The sequence below is a fragment of the Papio anubis genome, chromosome 10 (genome assembly GCF_008728515.1).
Source record: "Papio anubis isolate 15944 chromosome 10, Panubis1.0, whole genome shotgun sequence".
In the NCBI taxonomy this organism is placed as follows: domain Eukaryota; kingdom Metazoa; phylum Chordata; class Mammalia; order Primates; family Cercopithecidae; genus Papio; species Papio anubis.
The window spans coordinates 120,803,839-120,830,738 of record NC_044985.1 but is presented as its reverse complement, the minus strand read 5'-3'; the positions used below and the strand labels follow the sequence as shown (position 1 = coordinate 120,830,738).

General features: G+C 45.7%; 1 long non-coding RNA gene across 5 annotated transcripts in view; it reads left to right on the top strand.

The window, feature by feature from the left end:
* Positions 1-26,900, top strand: part of LOC103876624 — a 76,495-nt gene that overhangs the window by 13,454 nt on the left and 36,141 nt on the right. For 4 of the 5 annotated variants that reach the window (XR_635923.4, XR_002516322.2, XR_002516320.2 and 1 more), the window contains exon 3: positions 17,437-17,506. This is a non-coding gene — a long non-coding RNA (uncharacterized LOC103876624). Of the gene's footprint in view, positions 1-7,240; positions 7,385-17,436; positions 17,507-26,900 lie in introns of all 5 variants that reach the window. The other variant, XR_004176674.1, reaches the window with a different exon arrangement.

Below are 26,900 nucleotides of genomic sequence, written 5' to 3'. Positions count from 1 at the left end.
ATCCACTTGGTCAGAGCATGGAGAACAAGGAGGAGCAGAAGGGAAGGGACAAGGTCAGGGGTTTCTGAAGGGTCTTTAGGCAGCCTCAAGCTGGAAGGTGTGTGTGGTGGGCAGGGGAGGTCTCTCTAACACCTCCTGCCTCTCCTGATAGCACTAGAGGAGGGAAGGAGTCATTCTTGGCCAAATCGAGGGAGGCCTGCAGCGGCCAGGCCTTCAGGGATGCAGCCGTGTCTAGTGGTTGTAATCTGGTCTCATATCAAACTCACACAGAAAGACAGAAAAGGCTCCTTGACTGTGAGGTCTTGGTGAGGACACACTTGTGTGAACTTGAGCAAACCAGGGAAGAGGAAGTCAGTAGAAAACGTGCCTGGAAGACAAAGAGAAGAGAATAGAGGCCAGTCCTTAGTCACAATTATTGTAAAAGATCATTGTTCATCTGAAATCACCTCCCTCTTAAATGCAGGCTGGGGCATTTATGAGTGAATTTGCACGTGTGAATATTGCAAAAATAGACAGCTGAGGGCAGAATTCCCACTGGCCTTGTCTTTGGGACTGTGTGTTAGCAGAAGACAAAAGAAACAAAAGAGAGCCACCATTGGTTTGTAACTCAAAGGATAAAGGCTAGCAGGGATGGATACCTCATTCTCCATGATGTGCTTGTTTCACACTGCATGCCTGTATCAGAACATTCACATACCCCACAAATATATACACGTACTATGTACCCACAAAAATTAAAAACTAAAAATAAAATGGAGAACAACAACAAAACCCCAAAGAGAGCTACTTCCTCTGCATTAGAAATACATAGGAAACTTAGTGTCAAGAGAGAGTGAGGAGAGGGACAGCGGAGGAGGAAAGAACAGGAAGGTCATCCCGAGACACACACTCAAGCTTTGGGGTTAGCTGAAGGGCTTTTTAACTAAAGGAAGATCCGACATTAACATGCCAGGAACGCTGACACAGACCCCCTTCTGGCTCCTAAATATTCAGTAGGATCTGTGCTGCCCCCCACCAGCCTCGAGGATTTTTTTTAGTGGGTAGGGAGGTGGGGTGGACAGAAAGGAAACAGACAGAGTCTCACTCTGGCTAAACTTGGTGAGAGGGAGAGAGGGTCTGCTGGACCGTAAGATGCTTCTTCAACTGGATTGATTCAATGGACGCAGGGCTTGGCTTGGGAGCTCCTAGGAATGACCCATCATTTGGGGAGCTCACTGGTTGGGGAAGGAAGGTCAAGTCAATGTCATCTCCATCCTAAGAGCCAAAGAGCCCCAAATGATATATTGTTTTGTAGACTGATATGGTTCAGTTAGTAATGATAGTTCTAGAACTTTCTACCCAAATTTTGGTGGTCCTAAGGTCCAGGGCAGTGCTTACAGAGACCTTAGCCTGGACAAGTCTTGGCTGGATAGACACTCCTTGCACCAAGAGGCAGGAATTCTATGTTAATTCTGTTCTAAACAGCCTTGTGCCTGGAGTGCCTTTGTAACCACCCAGCAGGTTCTTCCTGCCTGCTGTACGAAGAAAATCTACTCACTGAGATTCATATGGCTCCCATGAGTGGAGGAACACCAGGGTTCTTCATCTCAGGTTGAATTAGATAAAACGACATGGACACACGTGGAGTGGTTTTAAGGAGCAGAGAGTTTAATAGGCACGAATGAAGGAAGAAGCTCCCCTATACAGAGACAGAGGGAGGGGGGGCTCCAAAGCCAAGAGAGGAAGCCCTGTGTGCCGCCGTAATGTGTCTACTTATGTGAGGAGGCTGGAGGAGGTGGTGCCTGATTTGCATAGGGCTCAGGGGATTGGTTTGACCAGGCATGTCACTCACACAGCCCGCGAAAAAACTGGTCCTCCTGCTCTAGCCTTTTAATGTGCAAATACAGGGTGCCATGATGTTCTACACACGTGGGCATAAAAGGGGGCTGCCATGCTGTCAGGCACATGTGGGGGCAAGGGCAAGAAGAAGAGGTTGGGAATCGCCATGTTTGGGGGTACCCAGTTTCTAATGGCCTGCATTTGCATATCAAAGGTTGCCAGCCAGGCTCTAAGACCAAGGGATTTCCTGCTAGACAAGAAAACATTTCTGCAGTTGCTTTGAAAGAAACAAAAACTTTCCAAGGACGCCTTTTCCTCTCTATCAGCCTAAAATAATTTCTTAATAACTCCTATAACAAGATCACAGCATTGCAGTAAAGAAAGAGTTTAATTGAGGTGAGGCTAGCCTGGCCACCCCACGTGGGAGATGGAGTTATTACTCAAATCAGTCTCCACAAAGGCTTGGAGGCTAGGGATTTTTCAAAGATAGTTTGGTGGGCAGGGGGCTGGAGTAGGGGGCATGCTGATTAGTTGGGTTGGAGATGAAGTCATAGGGAACAGAAGTTGTCCTCTTGTGCTGAGTCAGTTCCTGGGTGTGGGCCACAGGATTGGTTGGCAGGTCCAGGTGGGGGCCATCAGGGTGTCAGAAATGCAAAAACCTAAAAAGACATCTCGAAAGGCCAATCGTAGGTTCTGCAATAGTGATGTTATCTGCAAGAGTAACTGGGGAAGTTGCAAGTCTTATGACCTTTGGAATAATGGCTGGTAATTATTTAGAATTCAAACCCTTCTCATCCTCCTAACTTGGTGGCCTTTCATTAGTTTTACAAGAACTAATGAGAGCTAGAACTAATGAAACCAAGAACCCAACCATAAGTTTAGTTTAGGGGAAGTGCTATTATTATTCAAACTAAAAACCAAATTTCTCCCAAATTAGTTTGGCCCACGCCCAGGAATGAGTAAAGACAGCCAGCTGGTGAGGCTAGAGGCAAGATGGAGTCAGGCATGTCAGATTTCTCTCATTGGCGTAATTTTGCAGAGGTGGTTTCACCTTCCCCACTCCCAGCATTCTCTCTGTCTCTCCCCTCCCTCCCCGCAGAACCTTATGTAATTTTTGTTGTAAAGTTTCCGAAATCCTACCATCAGCTGAAGAATGACAAGGTTCATGCATTTGGAAAGGAGAGCTTTATTTCTCATAAAGGGTTGTATCCTGCAGGGTGGCTATTCTGATAGGCTGGGAAGCAGAGCCTCCGGCCAGAAGCTGGAAACAGACACTTCGAGGGTGGAAAAAATAAGACAGGAATTTATGCTGAAGCAGGTGGCCAAATATACATATTCAATAAGTCATGAATATTTATGAAATATTTATCCCCTGGCTGCCCCTTGCTGAAAAGACTGGGAGAGTGAGCATTTAGCTCTTTCAGTCTCCTCTTGGAGTCAGGAAAGAGAGAAGTGATTTGGGAATGGACATTAGGTTTGCCAAACCAGAGTCCACTATCCCTTTCCAGATCGATCCCAAGGCACTGTGGCCGTATGGCCAAGATCAGAAGGGAAACAGACACAGATTCAAATGCATACCTGCACAGGCTCACACACGTGTGACAACACAACCTCTCAACCATGAAGCAAGTTTAAAAGAAAAAGGGCTCCTTTCCTTTACCACCCTCAGCTTGCTTTCTGATTTGGGAAAAAGCCACAACCTCTCAACTTTGAGGTTTTCCAGCCCATTATCCAAATAGAAAAGAAGGATGCTATGAAAATAACACCAGGTGGACGTGGCAAGGTGGGCACCAGGGGCCAAACCTATGATCTTCTATCAATTCAGAAACAAACCTCAGAGCGTGGCATGAAGAATACTCATGGTAATGAAATAATAGCTGTGTTGTAAGAATGCGAAGTTGGATGCTAACATTTGTCTGAGATCATGAAAAAGAGGAATGGGAAGTTCATGACATTTGTGAAGTTAGTGACTAAGGCTGTGGTAAGGAAAGACCTTGGGGATTTCAGTGAAATTCTGAATTCAAAGAGCATGATGAATGTGGGGTGGGGCTCTGTGAGGCAGACAGCAGAGAAACCTGAGAGCAGATGCGGCTGGGAGGAGGAGCTGCCCCGGGTCAGGAGGAGGGAGGGGCCCGGCTCGGGGAATTCTGTGGGCAGAGTCCAGGGATCTGCTGGTTACAGTCTTGATGGATATGCCGTGACCTTCATACCAGGAGGGGCTGAACTGGGGCGGTGCACACGCAGTGGCTTCCTCAGTGACCCCAGAACTTGGAAGAAAGGCAGTGGTCTCCAGGGGAGGTTGGTGTTAAAGCCAAACCAGGAGAAGTGCTGGGAGAGTGAGAAAAGCCAGGTCGGTCTCCAAAGATACCGCACCCCCAATGCACCGAGATGTTGCCCCCAAAGACCCTTGTCCTGCTGTGAAATGCCTGGCATCCTCCAGGGCTGCTGGCTGAGTGCTGAGGGAAGTGTCCCAAGGAAGGGAAATGTTGAGAAAAGAGGGTCCCGGGGAAGCCTCCATTGTCCTTTGGCAAATGGTTTGGGGGACAAAGGGATGAAGTAAGGGAAGCGGCAACAGGTCAGGCCCGCAGCCTCCTGCTCTGCTCACCCAGAGCCAGCCTTGGTGATAAGCAGGCAGATGTGGTGATGGTGTCTGATGCATCTGACCCCATAGACGAGGCAGTCCAGAGGCCCCTTGAGGCCCCACCATGTAGTGCTGGGAAAGAAGATGAGGCAGTCCCGAGGCCCCTCGAGGCCCCACCATGTAGTGCTGGGAAAGAAGATGAGGCAGTCCCGAGGCCCCTCGAGGCCCCACCACGTGGCACTGGGAAAGAAGACGAGGCAGTCCCCGAGGCCCCTCGAGGCCCCACCACGTGGCGCTGGGAAAGAAAAGGAGTAGGAGGCAGATGTTTTCCACTCAGGCCTGGGTTTTGTGAGCTCGGCGTGAGCCCATCCTGGGCTGGTGGGCTGGCAAAAAAGAAACGGGGTTTTGAGGCAAGAGGTAACTCCAGGATCTCAATGTTGGAACACAAAAAACCCCTTCCTAGCTGGTAACGCTCAGCCCCCGTTCGCTGCCACTGCACACATTCTGCCCCGAGAAACTCCGGTTATAGCAAAGAATGCTTTCAGGCAGTATCAGGGAGGGGAGGGGATCAGCTGCAACGTGAGCATGAGTTGAAATCACAGTTGCAGGGTTTGTGCCCCTTCCTCCTAGGAATGCCTCTGTCCCTGGACTCAGCCCCCTACCCTGGCTCCTGGTTGCTTGGGGCTCCGTCAATAATCTTAACACATAATAATGGGCTCTTTTAAATGGCCTTATCCATATGTTTATTTTACAAGATACTTTCTGAGCAAAACTTAGCTGTACAGCTTTTATATCAAGTTGACCTCCTCCACTTTTCACTCGAGGGCCCCGAAGCGAAGTAACTGCGTGGTGACTGATGCAAGACGCTGCTCAGACACGGGCTGCTTCCTCAAGGAATAGCCCATGCGGGGAGCGAGGAGATTTTGTTACATCTGCCCAAATGAAAACGTTCATTGTCACCCAATTCTGGGCCTCTTCTGCCAGATGTACTGATCCGTCTCCCACATTATCCATCTGCTTAGCTGATGGCAGCCCACACTCGCTCCAGACCACAGAGCTCTGTGTCCTAAATGATCGGGAGCAGGCACGGAGGTGAGCCAGTCCGTCATCAAACACACTGCCACACTTGCAGTCCTGTGATCATCAGCCCTGGGGCTTGGCAGATAGAAGGTTTGTAAGTCTAAGAACTTTTAGCAGCAGCAACAACAAAACGAGGAAAAAGTTGTAAATAGAAAATGGAGTTCTGAGTCTGAGCCCAGGCAGCCAGGAGCTGCAGCCTGCCGGATTAGGTCCTAGGAGCAGCTGCCCCGGGGTTTGGAAGTCAGTCTCCCTTTCCAGAAAGAGAGTGTAAGAACATACATGTGGAAACTCTCCTTTTGCAAACTCAAATTTGAATTTTAAGTCACCAGGGTGTAAAGGTGATGGTATGCTTTTGTGAGATTTCAGAACCTAGTGGGTCGTTGAAGATGCTGATTGATCTCTCTTCTAAGTGCCAAATGACCTGCTGGGAGTGTGTGGTGGTCGGTCTGATGTGCACCAACATGGGCAGGCCTGTCCAGGATGGGTTTGCTCTCGGGCTAGAATGACTGCTCCAGCCCCAGCCTTTGCATCCTACTCAGTCCTGTGCCAGGTGCTGGGAATACACAGGAAAGAAAAAGTTTGTCTTCCAGAAACTCAGTTTGGAGGAGTGCTTTGCAATCTTTTATGCGCACTGGAATCCCTGGGGATCTTGTTCAGATGCAGAATCTGATTCATTAGGCCTGTTAGGTCTGAGATTGTGAATTTCAAACAAGCTCCCAGGTGATGCTGATGGTGCTGGTCCGTGGACCACAGTTTGAGTAGCCAAGGTTAGAGCAATGGTTCTGAAAGGGTGGTCCCCAAGAAGCAGCTGCAGCCAAGAGCTCCATATTAGAAATACAAATTCTCAGGTGTCTCCCAAGACCTACAAAATCAGAATCTCTGGGAGTGTGGCCCACCAATCTGTGCTTTAATCACCCCTTGGATGATTCAGATGTGCGAGCTCACCACCTGGTTACAGCAGTGATTAGCTTCGTTGCACTGAAAAGGGAGGTGGCCTGAACCAGTATCTGAGCTGGCTCTTAAGGACACATAGGAGAGACCAGGCAGACAGAGAAGGCTGTGCAAAGGCCCGGAGAGGAAGTTGGAGCAGCAGGTGTCTGGAGAGAGACAGCCCAGGAAAGAGGCTGAGAATCACTCAGAAAACTCTTGAAGGCCACGGTTTGCAGGCCCAGAGCTTTGCTCAACCATTGGCCCTTCCAGGTTGAGCCTCACAGTGAGCCCACCTCCCACCTCCCCACACTCAGCTGTGGTTAAGCTGGTTCACCTTCCTGAAGAGAAAGCTGCTGATACCGAAAACGATTTCCAGTCTGATAAAATCGAGATGGCGCCCAGAACCCACTTTTCACTCCAGGAGAGTCAAGGCTGTGGAGACCTAGTAAGTATTAATTCCTATAGGAGCCAAGGCAGGAAAGAACGAAGTTGGAGAGAGTGACGGGGAGAAAGGTGAGGGGTGGGGAAGAACGCCTGAGGACCTTGTCTGTGGTTAGCATCCTAAGTGTAGTTGTAAAGAACGGAGGATGGTTCCTGTTGACATTTGTGGTTTTCTGTCGGCCTGCATCTTTCAAACATTTTTCACCAAATTATCCCCAGTGGTGGGAATGTGTGTGTGTGATCCCAGGAGCTGGAGGAGTGGCTGGGGGGCAGCCAGCGAGAAGCTGAAGTTGTCCCAATTTTGTCTTTAAAAATGTGTGTGCCTGTATGTTTGTTTTAATATAATCAATCGCTCGGTGCTTAGTGAAATAAGTAATTCTGTGATCTTAGGGTTTCATCCCACGCAGTGTGCATCTCATTCTCTGAAAAGCAGAGGGGCGGACTTTAGAAATGCATTGTCTTCTAGGGAGGTGGAATTTCCATGAGGGGGGGCATTTTAGAGGAAGAACTATTAATACATCAACCATCTGTGTGGTGAGTACACAGGGGCTGGGATGAAGGGAGGGTGCTTGGGGTGTCCTTTGACATGAGGCTGTGGCAAGCACCTTTTTTTAGTTAGTGTCCCAACAAGCCCCAACTCGTAGTCCCACCCAGGAAGGGTGGGCGGGAGGCCCAAGGCAGGTGGAAAGCAGGTATGGCAGGCAGGCGCAGCTACGGGAGCCACAGCTGGTGCCCAGACACACACTCAAACCCACGCTAGCCTAAGAGCATGCTCAGGGCCTCTGGAGGGGCTGCGGTGCTGGAAGGGGGCTCTGTTTCTTGAGAATCGAGCAGTAAGATGAACTCTCTGAATTCAGTCCTCAGGGTGTGTCTCCTCTGCCCAAGCCTGGAGCCACATCGGGAGGGTGGGCTCCTGGGGAATGTACTAGGTTAACTCGTTAGAAGGCCCCAGAAGGCACACCTGACTCAAGCCCAGTATTTTGCAAATGTGCACATTTGGTCAGAAGGATCAGGCAGGAAGAGTGGGCAACTCCGCTCCAATCCATAAGAAAATGGCATTCATCCAGGGGTTTCCACCAGCAGAGCCACCTCGTGTTTGTACTCTGGTGTCAGCATCTCCTCCTTCCTAAACCCTTCCCCGAGTCAGGTTCTGCAGCGACACAGCAGCACCAGATGCACCTTATTTCTAAAGCCCCATAAATGTCTGAAAGGTGGGGCGTAGAAACTGATTTTCAAAACGTTCTTCTTTGCAAGCAGAATTGTAGGTAAGCACCAATACCTCAGAGAGGTAAGAGGAACTTTCTGACGCTGCAGGGCACCGCAGTCAGACACAGCAGCAGCCCTAGTCTGTCTTCACCAGGACAAATGGGTACCATGGGATGGGAAGGCCCAAAGGAGGGGGCAGGTGGTTCGGGACATGCAGCCGACATGGGTGAGGGTGACTCACCCAGGGGAGATCCCAGCTCCAGGAAGGGTGCCCAGCCCAGGAATGAAGGCACTGGAGCCCTCCGGAACCAGCTCCAGATCCCTGACCCCCAGGCCAGCCTTGCTTTGGGTGGACAGATGCCCTTCAGGAGCTGCCCAAATGCTGACAGTCAGGCTTTAGAAGGACACATTTCCACAGTAAACCTTCCTCCTCCTGACCCTCTCACCCCTGGGCTCAAGGAGACGCCTTCTGTCACTGAAAACGTATGTTCATTTAAAACAGATGGGGACTTTGGACTTTCTGGAAATGGATTTATAGGTTTCCGTTTGGCCCCACCTCTCTGAACTCCAGGCTCCAGTGGGGTCACCCATCTTCCTTCCTGGGAGGGGCCTGAGGCCCTGGGGGGGTTACGTTTGAACAGACATAGGGTGAGCATTTAACAGCGCACTTCCTGACCTCGGTGACGTTCAGCAGAGCACAGGGAGCGGAAAAGTGTTTGATCAAAACGTGTCCTATTGCTGCATAGTTACTGAAACTGATGGAACACAGGTTCCGAACCTAAAAAGAAACCAGAGGTGAAGTCACTCACCACGAGTTCCTATGTTCCCAGTTCGTTACTACTGAGGAAGGCTGACTGTCTTCGTGGTTCCCACACTTTAGCCTGCATTAGAATCCTCTGTGGGACTGGTTAACACAAGGCCCCACCCTCAGAGTTTCTGATTGAGAGGGTCTGGGGTGGGCCTGAGAATCTGCATTGCTAACAAATGCCCAGATGATGCTGAGTGATGCTCCGGGGACCACAGTGAGAACCACAGCTCTACAGCCAGCGCTCCGGCACACCATGCCCCACACCACCATTTTCTTACTGGATCATTTTTCACATCACTCTTTCCCAAGACAACATTTCTATCACACAGCGCAGGCAGCCCAGGAGGCGGGGGCTGGTTCTGCAGGCCAGCGTTGTTCCTGAGCCCATCCTAAAATGGGAATCGGCATCTCAGACGGGCTCCAGCTCTGTCCAAATGCTCCAAGATGCCTCATGAGAGTGCTGTCCAACACTGGCCAACCAGGCTGTGCCATTCACGCCTCCTATGCCAGTTGGAAATGCCATCGAGATGAACATCAGCCAGAAGGACAGGGGCCATCGTCCAGCCGTCAGAAGTGTGTGAACCAGAGGAACTCCATCTTGAACAGGGGCTGGGTAAAGGAGGCTGAGACCTACTAGGCTGCATTCCCAGATGGTTAAGGCATTTTAAGTCACAGGATGAGACAGGAGGTCAGCACAGAATACAGGTCATAAAGACCTTGCTGGTAAAACAGGGTGCAGTAAAGAAGCCAGTCCAAACCCACCAAAACCAAGATGGTGATAAGAGTGACCTCTGGTCGGCTCACTGCTATACTCCCACCAGCGCCATGACAGTTTACAAATGCCATGGCAATGAGAGGAAGTTACCCTATATGGTCTAAAAAGGGGAGGTATGAATAATCCACCCCTTGTTTAGCATATCATCAAGAAAGAACATAAACATGGGCAACCAGCAGCCCTCTGGGCTGCTCTGTCTATGGAGTAGCCATTCTTTTATTCATTTACTTTCTTAGTAAACTTGCTTTCACTTTTCTCTATGGACTCGCCCTAAATTCTTTCTTGCGCAAGATCCACTTTACTCTATGGACTCGCCCTGAATTCTTTCTTGCGCAAGATCCAAGAACCCTCTCTTGGGGTCAGGATCGAGACCGCCTTTCCTGTAACACAGCCACCAAAAATTCCAAGCTCAGGACCATCAGCCCCACCCCTCCAAGCAGAGGTCCACACAAACGACATCATTCCTCTTACACGTGGGAAGAGTATCTTAGAACAAACTCCAGGCAGAGAGGGCGTGCATCTGAGAAACAGTGTTTTGATTTTTTCCAATAAAGATGCAAAACATTTTTTGAAATTATCAGATGGAATTGATCGTTAAAATAGAATGAACATTTAGACCCGGCGCGGGGGCTCAAGCCTGTAATCCCAGCACTTTGGGAGGCCGAGACGGGCGGATCACGAGGTCAGGAGATCGAGACCATCCTGGCTAACACGGTGAAACCCCGTCTCTACTTTAAAAATACAAAAAACTAGCTGGGCAAGGTGACGGGCACCTGTAGTCCCAGCTACTCGGGAGGCTGAGGCAGGAGAATGGCGTAAACCCGGGAGGCGGAGCTTGCAGTGAGTTGAGATCCGGCCACTGCACTCCAGCAGCCTGGGTGACACAGTGAGACTCCGTCTCAAAAAAAAAAAAAAAAAAATTTAATTATTTTTCCCCAAAACCAGCGAATGGTGACTTGAAGGGTAGGTTAGTAATAATTGTTCTCCCTACTTACAAGTCATAGTATGAGTTGAATTTCTTTGTGTCATTGCCCTTGCTTTAGTTGGTGGCCATCTCTCCAGGGGCCTGACCAAGCATTAACCAGTATTCCTGATGTCCTGTGATAGCAATTGTTGATGGAAATTTGAAGGACGGTTAATCATCATCTGCTGTCTAGTTTTTTTTTTGTTGTTTGTTTGTTTGTTTTTAACAGTTTTAAAACTGTTTTTTAACAGTCTGGGAGAGAGCATTTTATCCTAAAAAGTGGGGAGCAGGTATCACATGTGACTAGCCTCAGCTCTGCAGGAACCCCAGAGAAAGAGCCGGATGCCTATCTGTTCCTGACCCTCAAGGTCCCTCAAGATCTGCTGGGAGGGGTTAGTGGTAAGATGCAGCCCCAAGACTGCACAACTTAACCTGTGAAAGTATTTATTTAGAATCAACCATTTGCACTTTGGGAGATGCTTGCAAACACAGCTGTTTTCTTTTTGATGCAATTAAGATTGAGGTATCCTTAGTGACAATGGGTACCAGAATGGAGGCCTACTTGAAGCTACCTCTCCAATGGTGAAAAGGTATCCTCAGCAAGGAGGTGGTACTCACCTTCCTCTTGAATGCAAGCATTGACCTAAAAATTATGTTGGATCACAAAGACCCAAGTTTATGAGGAAGCAGTAAGATACAATGGCCTCTGAACTGTGAAAGACTTTTCTTTCTAGCCTCTTTTTAGAGGTGTATTTAAAGGCAGCTTTGTGGGATCCAGCATTCATTCATTCATTCATTCATTCAAATGCAACGTTTATTGAGTTGCTACTACATGCAGACCCTCACTGGGATCTGTGCTGAGCTTGAACAGCAGGCTGCTTTCACATTCCAAGATCTCCCTTTACAATCCCCACAGGAAATATGAATATGCCACATTTGGGGTCTTTTCCTTCTCTGGGAGTGCTGGGATCATGGTGTCAGTGTGTCTCCCATCTAGGTGGCTGCATCTCAAACTTCTGTGATCCTTTTTTAAGATGTGAGAACGGGTATTGTTTGTACAGCATTAGTGCCCGCTGGCAACGAGTCCTCAACAGCAGGTTACCTTGGAAAGGGGAGGCTGCCAGATCAAAAACATGGCCTCAGGAGCAGCCCTCCCTGCAAGACAGTTCTCTCCAACCAGCATGGCCAACTGATGAGCCAGAGATGCAGGGGTTAAAGGGGTCCAGCCTCTCCTACACTCCTAACAACCCTCTCTTCTTCCTAAGAACTTGAAGATGGCGCAAGAGATGTACAGGTGGCAAGGAAGGGACTGGGATGAACCATACACCCACTGCCTGTGCAGTTTTTCTTAAATTAAACCTTTTGTTTTGAGATAATGGAAGATTCCCATGCAGTTGTGAGAAGTACTGTAGAGAGAGCCCAGGTACTCTTCACCCAGTTTCCCCCCATGGTATCATCTTGCATACCTATCCTACAATGTCACAGCCAGGCAATTCCCCCAGGCAGTTTTGTCTAGCAGAGGTGATGAGCTTTCCTGAAGGCCCTTGTCCTGCCATACTGCTCTGGTTCCTCTAGCCCTAACCCCTTTCTGCTCCTGGGTCTTTCTGCCAAGCTCAGATCTTAATTCTTTTCTATTTCCCTGCTTTTCCACTATGGATCCATTTTGGAAATTATAATGCTTAGTGACCACAGAAAAAAGTTAATCCAGTGAGCCAGAAAACCCTCAGTTACCTTATACTTTTAATGTAAGACATAGTTCTGAAATTTTACTGGTCTTTTGCAGGTCATACTATCTTGCATTTGATAGGAACAATTTTATGGATAATTTCAGAGCTTATAGTCCAATAAAGATAGGGCAAAGCATTTCAAGTTGCTTTTCAAATCCGTGATAAGGTGACAGTGGAGAAGAGCTGAGCTGACGGTGTTGTATCGAACTTCCTGGGGTGGCCCTAGAGGAAGTCAAATAGCATTACCCTGAGCCGTCTGCTTAGTTAGATTCTCAGAGGATCTTCTGCAGTGTTGCTCAGACTGTGCTAAGAACAAACAGGGTGACTTTATTTTCTATCATACATATGCTGTCCAGAAGGACAGATGCCTCGTCCTGCCCCGTGATACCGACAGGCAGCGAGAGCCGTGCTGCTTGCCACGTGTTTTGGAATCTCTTCCCCCAGCTGCAAGTGTTTCATAACATCTATTGACCTCTTCTGAGAATAAACACCCGCTAGAGTTGGCTGCATCTCCTCTGAAAGAGGCATCCGCCCCACGGTGTAATCCCACTGTGACAGTAGGCTGTGCACAAACTCTACAGGGTGCTTGAGGCATTTGTTGCCTGAGCCACGTTAAGGCCCATTGGGTTTTGATAGATCAGTATACACTGATGTGTCCCAAACAGGGGTGTGCCTGCCTCACACCCTGAAGGGGAGGAGGGGGCTGGACATCACAAGAACCTACACGTGGCTGTCAAAGTGCACACTTCCTTCTATTTGTTCCAGAGATAGCTGAACAGATTTCTCCTACCATACCTTGCATTTCCAACCAGCTCTTGACATGGCTGAAAGATGAAGTGCATGAAAGAAAAGACAATGAATCTGAGCTCTCACTGCTGTCATGAATGATGTCACACTAGCCTAAGAGCATGCTCAGGGCCCCTGGAAGTGGGGGAGCTCAGGAAGGCGAGCGCAGAGGGGAGCAGCCTGAGTCCATGCTGCGTGTCCCAGAGGCACAGGAGGACACCGGCTGTGCAGCGGTCAGAGGCCAGGGAGCCCATCAGAGTGAGGTGGTGTGCTGGGGCGGGCCTCGCCTTAGCTGAGCATGCAGATGGGAATTAAGATGCATTGTGGCAATATAAAGAAAACATAAACGTGGCCCTGGACCCAGGGAAGATGACACAGCCCTCTCTGCAGGTCGCATAGAGGTGGCATTGGGCTTCCAGACCTGGCCCCAAGGAAGGCAGAGAGAAAAGTCATCACCCAGCGTCCCTGCAGGCACTGAGACAAGGAGACTTCACCCTGACCCTCATGGGGCCAAGGCCTCTGAGATGGAGATGTGCTTGTGGGCACCGGGCTGGGCTAACATCAGAGGCCTGTGTGTGCTGGGGTTTCCCTTCCCAAGGGGCACTGTCAGGTTTGAACCAAAAATCTCAGGAATCCTGCGATAAAATACTGCTGCTCCCAGACTACCCAGACAGTTTAGTCAGGATCTTCTAGCACATTTGTCTTGGGGGTTGTTGTAAGGTTTGATGACTCTCTTGCTTATAGGACAAGTTAGGATTCTGTAAATATATATATATGATATTCCTATGCAGCTTTGTGGCCAGTAACGGAGAAGTTTTCTTCTGATCTCAGGGATCGTTATGGGCTGAACTGTGTCCTCTCCAAAATTCACATGCTGAAGTCCTAACCCTCAACACATTGGAAGGTGGCTGTGTTTGGGGATAGGGTCTTTACGGGAATAACTAAGTTAAAACAAGGCTGTTAGGATGCGCCCTGATCTAATATGACTGGTGTGCTTATAAGAAGAGATGAGGACATGAACACACACAAAGGAAAGGCCATATGAAGCCACAGGGAGAAGGCGGCATCTACAAGCCAAGGAGAGAGGCCTCAGGAGAAAGCAGCCCTGCTAATGCCATGCTCTCAGACTTCCAGCCCCCAAAATTGTGAGAAAATCGATGTCTGTTGTGTAAGCCACCCAGTCTATGGAATCCGGTGATGACAGCTGAGTAAACTGATACAGGAGTGGTCTCTTGTCCCCAAGTTTGGGGTGGGAGAAGCTTTGTGAACCTCCGAAAACCCAACCCAACAGTTTTTGATATTGACCTCAATTCTTGATATGTAAAACCCCTCTCTCCCAGCAGTTATGGTGTCCACTGGACTGACCCGTGATGAAGTGTCCTTCTCCTGTGATCAGTGCCGTCTGTTCTGGAACCAGAACCCAGACACTTCAGGGGCAACTGAGCAGACCACCTCCTGCTCCTCCTAGGTGCTGGAAAACAGTATAGTGACAGCAAAGAGTTATTACCCCTGATCATGCAAAGGCTGTTACCACAATAGTTTATTCAGGTTTTGGCTTTCGGTCAGTAGAAGACAATGTGAAGAGTGCAAGACATTAATATTCCAGGTTAAAAAAACCTGTAAAATAAAAATTACTATATTGGCTGGGCATGGTAGCTTACACCTGTAATCCCAACACTTTGGGAGGCTGAGGCAGGCAGATCACGAGGTCAGGAGTTCAAGACCAGCCTGACCAATATGGTGAAACCCCGTCTCCACTAAAAATAAAAAAATTTAGCCAGGTGTGGTGGCACGTGCCTATAGTCCCACCTGCTCGGGGGCTGAGGCAGGTTCTTGCTTGACCCCGGGAGGCGGAGGTTGCAGTGAGCTGAGATCGCACCACTGCACTCCAGCCTGGGTGACAGAGTGAGACTCCATCTCAAAAAAAAAAAAAAAAAATACTATCTCATTGAATGGAAATATCCTATAGTGCATCGAACCTTTAGTCAGAGAAAGTCTTTAGGGAAAGCCTGGATAGCCAGCAAAGCTTTGGACCTACAGACTCTGATGTCAGGTAGAAAAGAAGGCTCATGGAATTCTTCCCTGAGCTGGTCTAAGAGTCTCTGATGGCCAACCCTCCCACCGTCCCCAGGTCACGAGCCAGGAGGAATTCTGACAGACCACACCTTAGTCAATAGTCTTTGTAAGCAAAAAAGAAACTGCTTTTTTACTTTAATGTTTGGTAATTATAAAATAAAAATATACTAATGACCCAAGGAAATCTTAAAGAGAAGAATATATTCACATCGAATGCTTTTTTGTGTGTGTATTTCTTTCCAGTCATTGTTCAGGTGTATTCATAATTGTATAGTCAGAGTAATGGAATAATACACTATTTCGTATCCTTTTTTCTGTCTTTATTTTAAGGCATTACTCTTAGGACAAAACCCAGGAATTATTTTATTGGGTCAACAAGTATGAGCATGTTGCTAAATTTCCACTAAGAAACTCCACTTAGTGTATTGCTAAATTTCCACTAAGAAACTCCACTTAGCATATTGCTGAGTTTCCACTACCAGAAGGGCCATTATCAGTGGAACCACATCCTCACTAAATAATTTTAAATTTTAAGTCCTATTTTTAAAAAGTGAAAGTTTATTCTTAATTTTTTAAGAATTTGCATGTAAAAATTCTTAAAAGGACAGAAATACTTTTTCAGATTTGTTTGGTAATTGTACAGCCTTCTGTACAAATTATTTATCACATCCTTTCCCTATATGCCTACCGAGATTTTGATATTTTTCTTACCAGTTGAAATGAGTATTCTATATTCATACCGGCTTTTTCAGAGTGTTGTAATGGTTCTCCTAGTCTGTTATTTTTTCTTATTTCCTTTAGTGTTAGTTATAAAATGTTGATATAGTTAAATCTGTTGAACATTTCATTGACTTTTGTCTTTTACTTTTACATCCTCTCCCTTGGGTGGTTCTGGTGAACACCCCAGCCCCCGCCCGGGTCAGGGCTCCCCCTCTATCTTCCTCTTCACTTCCTTGCTACACCTGCTGGGCTGGGCCCTTTCCTTATCCTTTGGCCAAGGTTGTCCAATTTAGAGAATAACATGATAAGATAGTCAGTTATATTTGGATGTCAGATAAATAGCAAATAACTTTTAGAACAAGCATGCCCCTGGAATATTTGAGACATAAAAAAAAAAAAAAAATTTTTTTTTGCTTATTGACATTCAGATGTCACTGGGTGTCCTGTATTTTATCTGGCAACGCTACCATTGGGTCCCATCTTGCACCGAGTCGAATGGAGTCTTTCCAGGAGCGGATTCAACATGACTTCCCAATCCCCCAGTGGGCAAGCGGTTTGCGCAGGACACAGCGGAGAGGCTCCTGAGTGCTTCGCCCGCCCCAGGCGCAGGGCTGCTCCTTTTCCGCACACCAGGCCTGGGTCTACCGTGGCGCTGTGGGGACGAGGGCCTCACTGGTGCATTCTGCAGTTTTAGCATCTGTGGAGTCAGCTCAGGCTGCTGTAATGAAGCACTGTAGACTGGGTGCCTCAAACAGACATTCATTCTCTCCAGGATTCTGCAGGCTGGAAGTCCGAGATCAAGATGGCGACAGGGTGGGTTTCCCTCGAGGCCTCTCTCCTGGTTTGTAGATGGTTCTCTTCCCCCTGTGTCTTCACATGATCTTCCCTCTCTACCTCTGTCCAGATTTCCTCTTAGTGGATCCGCCCCAATGGCCTAATTTAACTTTAGTTCCCTCTTTGAATGCCTTGTCTACAAATACAGTTGCATGGGAGGTATTGAGCTTAGGACTTCGACACGTGAGTTTGGAGGGGATGCTCTTCAGCCCATGGCAGCGTCTTCCACTCCTGCAGTTATCGGTCCCCTTGTTGTCCCACTTGACAGCACTGTGTGTCTGCAGCCTCTGGGATCCCACTTTCCCTCTGCAATTGGAGCTGCACACACGACCCTGATGGTTCTTCGGACATCCTGACTTCACCAAGACCTTCTCCCCCAGGCTCGACTCCAGCTATCCTTGGTGGAGCTTCCATGGGTGGGGACCTGTCCACTGTGGATAGATTACCCAACAGTGGCCAACACCCTTTTGCACTTCCAAATTGGACCAGTTCCTGGAAACTTCTGCTCCACTGCCTCAGCCTACCAGGCCTGCCTGATCCCACCCGCTGTCTGAATCACTCTAGAACTGGCCTCTTGGCCTTTGGTTACTGGGTCCCGGACCCCTGGCTGTCTTCCCCAGGCTCTGCCCACACACAGGCCACTCACCTCCACAGTGTCTGATGTCCCTGCCTTCTCCTCCTTCTCTGCAGGCCTGCTTTTCCTGGAACCAGGAGGACTCCCACCCAGGTCCACTCAAGTTGTGACACTGCTTGGCTTACTGTAAGCTTTTTTTGTTTTTTAATTTTTTAAATAGTTTGATTTACTCCATCGAGATCTTACTTTGTCAGATGACCTATGGTGTGGTTTTAACTCATCGTGATATACTTCTGCATTTTACAAATCATTATAAGGACATATGTCATTTATTAAATATCTATTTCCTTCTCCGTGACTTTCCTGATGCCTGTTCAATAACATATAGCATTCCCTACCTGTAATCTATGCTGTGAGGAGGTCATAGCCTCTAGCCACATGTGGCTATTAAATATGTGGATAGTACAAATTTCAAAACTTAGTACAAAAAAAGAATGTAAAGTATTGTGTTAATATTAAATAATTTTTTCAAGGCCTGGCGCTATGGCTTACAACTGTAAATCCCAGCACTGTGGGAGGCCAAGGTGGAAAGATTGCTTGAGCTCAGGAGTTTGAGACCAACCTGGGTCTGGCAACACTTTGACTCTACCAAAAATACAAAAATTAGCTGGGTGTGGTGGTGTGTGCCTGTGGACCCAGCTACTCGGGAGGCTGAAGTGGGAGGATCATTTGAGCTCGAGAAGTCAAGGCTGCAGTGAGCTGTGATTGCACCACCGCACTCCAGCGTGGGTGACAGAGTGAGACCTTGTCTCAAAAAATAAAATAAATAATTTTTTCATTTGATCACATGTTGAAATGATATCATTTTGATATATTAGGTTAAATCAAACATATTATTAAAATTAGTTTCACCTATTTATTTTTGCTGTTGTTAAATGCAGCTACTAGAAAATGGCAAATTCCACATGTGACTGTCTGTATTTCTGTATGTGATTGTCTTTAGCTCAAGGTTTCTGCACTGCATTCCTTTAGTCTCTCTCTGTCATATTTTAAGCCAATATTCTAATGTTTTAATGAATGTTCTTCTTCAAATATATTTTTTAATATCTTCTGGGACTGCAAACTTCTTCCCTCTTACTCGTATTTTTCACGCAGTCCTTTTGGAAGTCTGTGTCAACTATTCTTTTAGTTAAATTTCAAAATTGTTTTTGCCAAATTCATAAAAAGTGTGTTTGGACTATTCATCTGTGCATCTAGAAATAGTTTTCTTTTCTCAAATGGATGTCTTTTATGACTTCCTATAAACCTTGGAGGTTTTATTTATACTCTGCACATTTTCTCAAAATCACTTCTGTGTTTATAACATTTTTGATACTATTGTGAATAAGATCAATACTCAGGTGCTATTGGTTTTTCCATATTTGTCTTTTAAAGTCACTTAAGCTGCTTTGAAGTAATTGTATATATTCCATTGTTATTATCTGTGAAGAATATTTTTCTCCTTTTACTGTATGCATTCATTTTATTTGGTTTCCTCTATAGTTATAATGTTACAATGACCAAGGACCCCAAACCTTAATAAATAATTATGGTGGTAGTGGACATTGTTCCTGAAAATAATCTGCTAATATTGCTTTTTGGAATATTTACTCTTAAACTTGGCAATGCTTTTTCTTGGCTTTGACTGCCTTCAAGGACACCCATTAGAGAGGCATTTTCCCTTTCCAAGTAAAATAAGCAGCCTAGAAAACAGAATTTCCTTCTGGCCTTTTGCAACCCACCCACTATAAAAATAAAACAAAACCATTATGTTTTTGGTTTTGAAGCATATTTTCATAGGGTGACATGCCAGATTACAGATAATCCATAATGCATTGCAAAAATGTCAGTGGATAGAAGAGCAGTTAGGTCTTCTTTTCTCTGGAATCAGGCTCAAGAAATGTGAGCTACGGTCAAGCTTTGTGTTAGGGTTAGATTCAGAGGTAAGGTTAAGCCTAGAAAAACCTGGTTTCAAAGCACTCTGGTATTGCATTTCAATTTTAAAACTCTCTTAAAAACAAAACCACAAACACACTTTTAAATAACTCTTGAATTAAAGATGAAGTTAAATTGATATTACGAATGCCTTAGAAATTAATGACGAGAGACTTATATATCCAAGCCCGTTAGATGCAGATTTGGAGAAAAACATGGCCTTAAATTCTTGTATTACAAATCATAAACAAATGGAAAATAAACTAAGCTATCAAAAAAATTAAATAAAATCCCATGTAACAAATTTTTAAAGTTACTAAGTCCTCAGAATATCATTTAGAGGTGTCTTCTGTTTTGCATCAACAGATAAAGCTACTAGGATACTTTTTAGAGAAAATGGCAGGCTTAGAATTTTCATAGGATAAGCTACAGGAGGAGCAAGCAGATATCTCTAGCTCTTATACAAAGACAAAAGATGGAAATATTGTTGAGTTTGCCATTAGCCAGCACTGACGTGACTCCTGGCTCCTCTAGACAGAGGGACTGCTGACCCTGCACGTGCAGGGCTAGGGGTAGCTGGATACTGTCCAGTTCCTGGGTCTTGGGAAAGTACATCCTGGTTATGCCTGGAGCTGGAGCAGACAAAACTGGGTGACGAGAAGCATCTTCCTTGTCTTCAAGGCTTTGTCTGATGAAGATCCAGTGTGGAATCTGTGGCTTAGTCTGGGATTTCTGGGCTATGAAAGTTCTGGATGTTTCCGTCCTGAGAAGCATGCTCAGCGTGGCTGGTCACAGACACTGTACACTCTGAAACTGACAAGACATTTTCAGATGCAGCCTCCCTTAAGGGATTGTCCCTGGGATGGCATTCTGTTCAATAAAACAGTGCCCCCTCTTCCTTGGCTAAGGGTCTCTAGGAACTGATATAGTGGAAGGGACGTCTTGATAGGGACCATTCCAGGAAGATTCTTCTTCTCCCAGCACTCCACATCATTCTTGCCATTCATTAAACTGCCCTCCAAGATCCAGCCCCCAGCCCAAGTGGATCTCTTTTTTTTTACATGGTAGCTCCAGCAGGGTGGGGGCCCCCCTCAGGGGCTGGTGGATGGATACACGGGAACTCTGGGAATGGGGATTTGGGCGTGTGAAATGCTGAAATTGAGCTAGGAGAGATTGGTTTGCTGGAGATAATGGCTGTGAAAGGTAAAGGGAGGAGGGAGGATGGGCTGGGAGGGGCCATCACACTGGTGGATCTGACAGAGCCCCCGCCTCCCCAACAGTAAGCGTGGGGTGAAGCTTCCTTGTTCAAAGACTCCCATGTCAGGTGGAGGTGGCCAGGAAGTCTTGCTCAGTCACCAGCTGAAGCCACCCCAAGAACAATATTATCTTAGTTTCAAAGTTGAGGCTGATTTATGAGCTCTCATCTTCATTTGGAGGCTGTTGGCTAACCACACTCCTCACAGCGTGAAAGGGAATCTGAGTCTCCCACACACCTCTGTGCCTGCCACACCCAATGTGGACTATTGATTACCTCTCTGTAGTCTTGTCAGACACAGATAATATCTTGCTTCTACTGTCATCAAGCTGATCCACAGTTCTAGCAGGAAGATTCCTAACCTCTTAGCACATTATCTGTACTGGGATCCAGTTCCATTTTGAAACGAGAAGCCCTATCACTTGCCCCTTTTTGACTCACAACTTAGTGGGGTGATGCTATGGGAAGACCCCTCTTTAGGAAGACCCCTTTTTCTGACCTCTGGGGCATCCCAGCTGCGTGGGGCCTTCAAGCAGGGTAAAAGCTGTGTCACGGAAGTCTGGGTTTCCTCTCCCATTGGAAGTTAAGATTTAATTATCTTTAGAGTAAACCTCCTTCCACTACACTAGGCTGGGAAGAAGTGATAATGCGTTATCTCTTCTGCTAAGCCCTTTTTAAACAGGGGCATCATTCAGCTGATCTGAGACAAGATAAAAGAGGGACCCTTTGAAAATGGTAATGAATCCAAACAAGAATTCTTGGATGAATCATTTCTGCTCTGGTTTATATTAGCTACGCAATTAAAGGGTTTACACAAGGGGACCCTCAAAGGAGAATTCTTTAACCACTTGAAAGGCAGCAAGGTCGACTCCTAAGAGAAGGCATTCCTGAGCTTTTCTTGGCTATTTTTCCCAGACCTTGGAAAAGGCCTGTGCTTTTCAAAGAAGAGGTCACTTGGAGGGAAGACAATCAGAGGCAGGCTGCAGGGGACAAGCCATATTTGGAGTAGGTTTACAACCAGCCTCCTTCCAGTTCTCCTTGGCACTTTCCAGTTCACAAAGGACAATTACAGCTTCACTCCTTTTTGGTTTTTTTGAGACTGAGACAGGATCTCACTCTGTCACCCAGGCTAGAGTACAGTGGTGAGATCACCCCTCCCTGCAACCTCCATCTCCTGGGCTCAAGTGATCCTCCCACCTCAGCCTCCCAAGTGACTGGTACCACAGGTGCATGCCATTTTTTGTCAAATACTGACAAATACAAAAATGCTGATTTTTGTATTTTGTGTAGATGGGGTTTTGCCCTATCTCCTAGGCTGGAAGGCTCTTAAGAGGAGAACTGAGCAGTGAAGATCCCATCCTGGACTTTGCAGACTTGCTGTGCCTTTGAATGCTTCTCTCACGGTCAGAGCCTGCACTGGAAAAGATGGCATTTGGGACAACACACCTGGCTGCCACCCCAGGAAGAAAGTAGTGGACACTGGAGGACTGTCAGCCCTGTCGGTTTCTGGAAATGTGCCCTGAGTTTAAGTTCTGGTTTCAGAATATGAGGAGCAAAATTACTAAGTAGGCCTCCTCGTAGAACAGGAACCTCTTCCTGCCGTGGGCCGGTGGCTCTGACATATCACAGAGCCTGCTCTGATGAAGGCAGCAGGAATGACCTCAAAACAAGCAAAACCAAAGAAAACTGTTTGACAACGGAAGTAATAGAGGCTCATTTTAGAAAATGTAGACATACAGAAGAAAAGAAGAATCTTCCATAACCCACAGATTATAACTACTTACATAGCTTCCAGGGTTTATTTCTCTTTTCTAAAAAACAAATGTTTAAGTGGAATTTACCTATAAAAAAGATACAGGTCCTAAGAGCACAGCTTGGCTTGACCAATTTTCACAAGCTGAATGCACCTGTGCAATTAGCACCAGGCTCAACACACAGCCCCAGCAGCACCCTGGAAGCCTTTCCAGGCCTCCTTATTGTCACCCCCTCCCTCCCCAGGGGTAGCTGCTATCACTGTAGCTTTGGTCTGAACTATATATAAATGCAATCATGCCACATTATGTTTCTGAGACTCACCCACACCCTGGCAAGCCACTGCAGTTTGTTTATTCTCAGTGTCCTACAAGTAGCAGTCCCCAAGCTTTCTGGCACCAGGGACCAGTCTCATGGAAGATGATTTTTCCTTAGACCAGGTGGGGATGGTTTCGGGATGATTCAAGCACATTACATTTATTGTGCACTTTATTTCTATTATTGTTGCATTATAATATATAATGAAATAATTATATAACTCACCATAATGTAGAATCAGTGGGAACCCTGAGCTTGTTTTCCCCCATCTAGAAGGTCCCATCTGGCGGGGGTGGGATGGGGATGGAAGACAGTGACAGATTATCAGGCATTAGATTATTGTAAGAAGCTTGCAACCTGGATTCTTTGCATGCTTAGTTCACAATAGGGTTCACGCTACTATGAGAATCTAATCCTGCCACAGATCTGACAGGAGGCAGATCCGTGCGGCCCTCTTCCTTACAGGCCATGGACTGGTACCACACAACTATTTGACCATAGCTACAAAAGCTGATTACAGGTGTAATTACAAATTACAAATTACATCACTATTACATAGCTTACGAAGAGGTTTAATTGGACTTACAGGTCCACATGACTGGGGAAGCCTCACAATCATGGCGGAAGGCAAGGAGGAGCAAGGCACATCTTACATGGAGGACGGCAGGCAAAGAGAGAACTTGTGCAGGGAAACTCTCATTTTTCAAAACCATCAGATCTTGTGAGACTTATTCACTATCACGAGAACAGCATGGGAATTACAAATTACATAGTTATGTAGTTACAAATTACATAGCTAATTATACCTGTAATCAACTTTTGTAGCTATGGCCAAATAGTTTCCCCAAGTGGTTGCACCAATTTACACTCCAACCAACAGTACATGACCCTGCTGGCAGCTCAATCTGCATTCTTATTGACTGCATTAGTCCATTTTCATTCTGCTGATAAAGACACACCCAAGACTGGGCAATTTACAAAAGAAAGAGGTTTAATTGGACTCATAGTTCCACATGACTGGGGAAGCCTCACAATCATGGTGGAAGGCAAGGAGGAGCAAGTAACATCTTACATGGAAGGCAGCAGGCAAAGAGACAGCTTGTGCAGGGAGACTTCCATTTTTCAAAACCATCAGATCTTGTGAGACTTACTCACTATCACAGAACAGCACAGAAAGACCTGCCCCCATGATTCAATTACCTCACACCAGGTCCCTCCCACAACACATGGGAATTCAAGATGAGATCTGGGTGGGGACACAGCCAAACCATATCATCAACACTTTATTTTTCCCCATCTTTTTCATTTTAGCCATTCTTTTCATGTGTGTTAGACATTTGGATAGCCTCATTTGTGAAATGTCTCTTCAAATCTTTGCCCATTTCTTCTACTGGGTTTTTCATCTCTTTATTGCTCTGTAGTTGTTTTTAATATATTAGACTTATGTATTGCAAATCTCTTCTACTCTGGAAGTGGCTTGCATTTCTAGTCATTTCAGACTGTTTTAATGCTATCTTATTTCTTTCTTTATGATTCAGCACTCTTTGTGTCCTGCTAGAACCCTATCTATTTCATATTCATTAAAACGTGATTTTTTTCTACAGTCTTCGTTATTTTTCCTTTAACATTTAAATTTATAATAAATCTGGATGTGATTTTTATACAGTGCATTTTTCTTCCCAAGATATCCAGTCGTCTCAGCATCTTTCCAGACTTTTGCTAAAAATATTTATACAATATGTTATGAATATATATGCGTGTTTACTTATTAAGAAATATGAAATTCATACAGAATATTTTAATATTTCATTTAAAATTAATATGGACTAATTGTCAGTGAAATCCACCAAAACATTATTTTTAGTATCTGCATTATATTCCATTTTATGGAGTTGAGCCATCCAAATGCTATTAGACATTCAACTTGTTGCCAGATTTTCACACATAAGAAACCGTCCCAACTACTCGAGAGGCTGAGGTAGGAGAATTGCTTGAACCCAGGAGGTGGAGGTTGCAGTGAGCTGAAATCATGCCCTTGCACTGCACCCTGGGCAATACGAGTAAAACTCTATCTCAAAAAAAAAAAAAAAGAAAAGAAAAGAAAAGAAAAAGAAAAAAAGACACCATTGTAAAAAGCTAGGTATAAATATTTCAATGAGTATACCCAGGATAGATTCCTAGAAGAATTGATCCAAATGAACATTACAAGGCCTCTGATCATAATTGCCAAATTGCTTTCTGGGAGGTTTGTTGAAACACAGAATTTTATAAAAACTGAGACTACTTTTCTTTCCCCATGTCACCACAGTTTTGCTAACATTGATGATTATCATTAAAATCTTTAGACAATTATATAGAAAATAAATTACATGTTGATGTGGAATTCGGTTTTCTTTCAAAATCAAATTGGAACTCTTTATGTTAACCATTTTTATTTCATCTGCAGAGTATAGTCTGTTTATTCATTACCTTTTACATTAAACACATTACTGTTCTTTTTATTGCTTTGTCTGAGCTTTGTATAAAAGGTAGATACCAGTCATGTTTAATATAGATTATTTCCAAACATATTGACTGTCTTTAAAGGTTGCCAATTTATATAGGAGTTTCATATTTTTATGTAGCTGAGCCTCTTGATCTTCATTTTATTATTTCTTCTATTACTTTTAATCTTAAGTAGCTTGGATCAAGTATTGACTTCTATGGAACATTTTTACATTTCATTCCTTTTTCTATCTGAACTTACTCTGCTACTTTGATGTAAGATATGGATGAATCTAAATGACATCTTCTCCCCATCCTCAGACACCTAACTAGTTTTCCCAGCAGCTATTAGTATTTCCCAGTAGCCCAGCAATGCCGTGAATAACCATGTATTCTTAGCTGGTGCTGCTCCTAAGAATTCCTCTTAGGTGCAGAACCAACATGAGGAGATTCCCCTGAAAATTGTCAAGTAAAAGATAAGCCATTGGAGCCCAGCTCAACCCTGCAACAGAGGCCCCAGAGAAGGCAAGAGCCGCTCCACCATTCCAATGAAGGAATCTACTGCTTTTGAAGAAAGTTAGGGAGAATGAGGAAGAAGTGGTGGTGATGGCAGGTTGGGGGTGGTAAAGAGGAAGAAGGGAAGAACCAGAGACGTGAAAAGATGCTGGACAAGCTGAGGTGTCAGTGAAGCTTGCTGGTGTTGGGGCAGTTACGTGGACAGCATGGATCAATGTTTGCAGGTGGTCCACAGTTGTTACTGTAATTCCTTATATTTTGGCTATGAAAACCCCTTCTGTCACACTTCTGTTCCCCCAGACTCCAGACTGTGCTCAAAAGGACTTTGCCTGAGTTTGCTTGTGTTTTGTGAGGCTCCGAGAAGTGCAACATTCACATGTGTGCTGTGTGCACACGGAGCAGAAGCCGGGATGCGGGGGCTGCAGAGTTGTCCTTTGGGCTTGCGGGGACCTTGGGCAGGGCTCGGGGCTGTCACAGACCACGAACTTCAGCATGAGGTGGAGCTAAGCCTGGCTCACATCGGATTCATTTTGCTGGGCTTGCTGCTTTGCCATTCATTTTGGTTTCTTCCTTTATCACCAGGGCTGATATTCTGAGTTCGTGTTACTTCTATTGGAAGTCTAAATCTTGGAGCTTCTTGTATTAAAAATGCAGTCAGTTCTCCCTCTCTCTCTCATTTTACCATCTTCATTTTTAGGTGCACATTTTAGTGTTATTAAGAGCATTTACATTTTTGTGCAACCACACCACCCGATATCCAGAAATTTTTCGTCTTCCCAAACTGAGACTCTGCAACCATTAAACACTAACTCCCCATTTGCCCCTCTCCCCAGCCCCTTGAAACCACCATTCTACTTTGTATCTCTATGAATTTGACTACTCTAGGGACCTCATATAAGTGGAATCACACAATATTCATATTTTTGTGACTGGATTATTTCATTTGGCATAATGTCCTCAAGGTTTATCCATGTTGCATCATGTGTCAGAATTTCATTTATTTATTTATTTACATATTTTTTTATATATATATATATTTATATATATATATTTTTTATTTTATTTTATTTTATTTTTGAGACAAAGTCTTGCTCCATCTCCCAGGCTGGAGTGCAGTGGCACAACCTCGGCTCACTGCAACCTCTGCCTCCCAGGTTCAAGCAATTCTCCTGCCTCAGCCTCCCAAGCAGCTGGGACTACAGGCGTGCACCACCATGCCAAGCTAATTTTTGTATTTTTAGAAAAGATGGGATTTCACCATATTGGCCAGGCTGGTCTCGA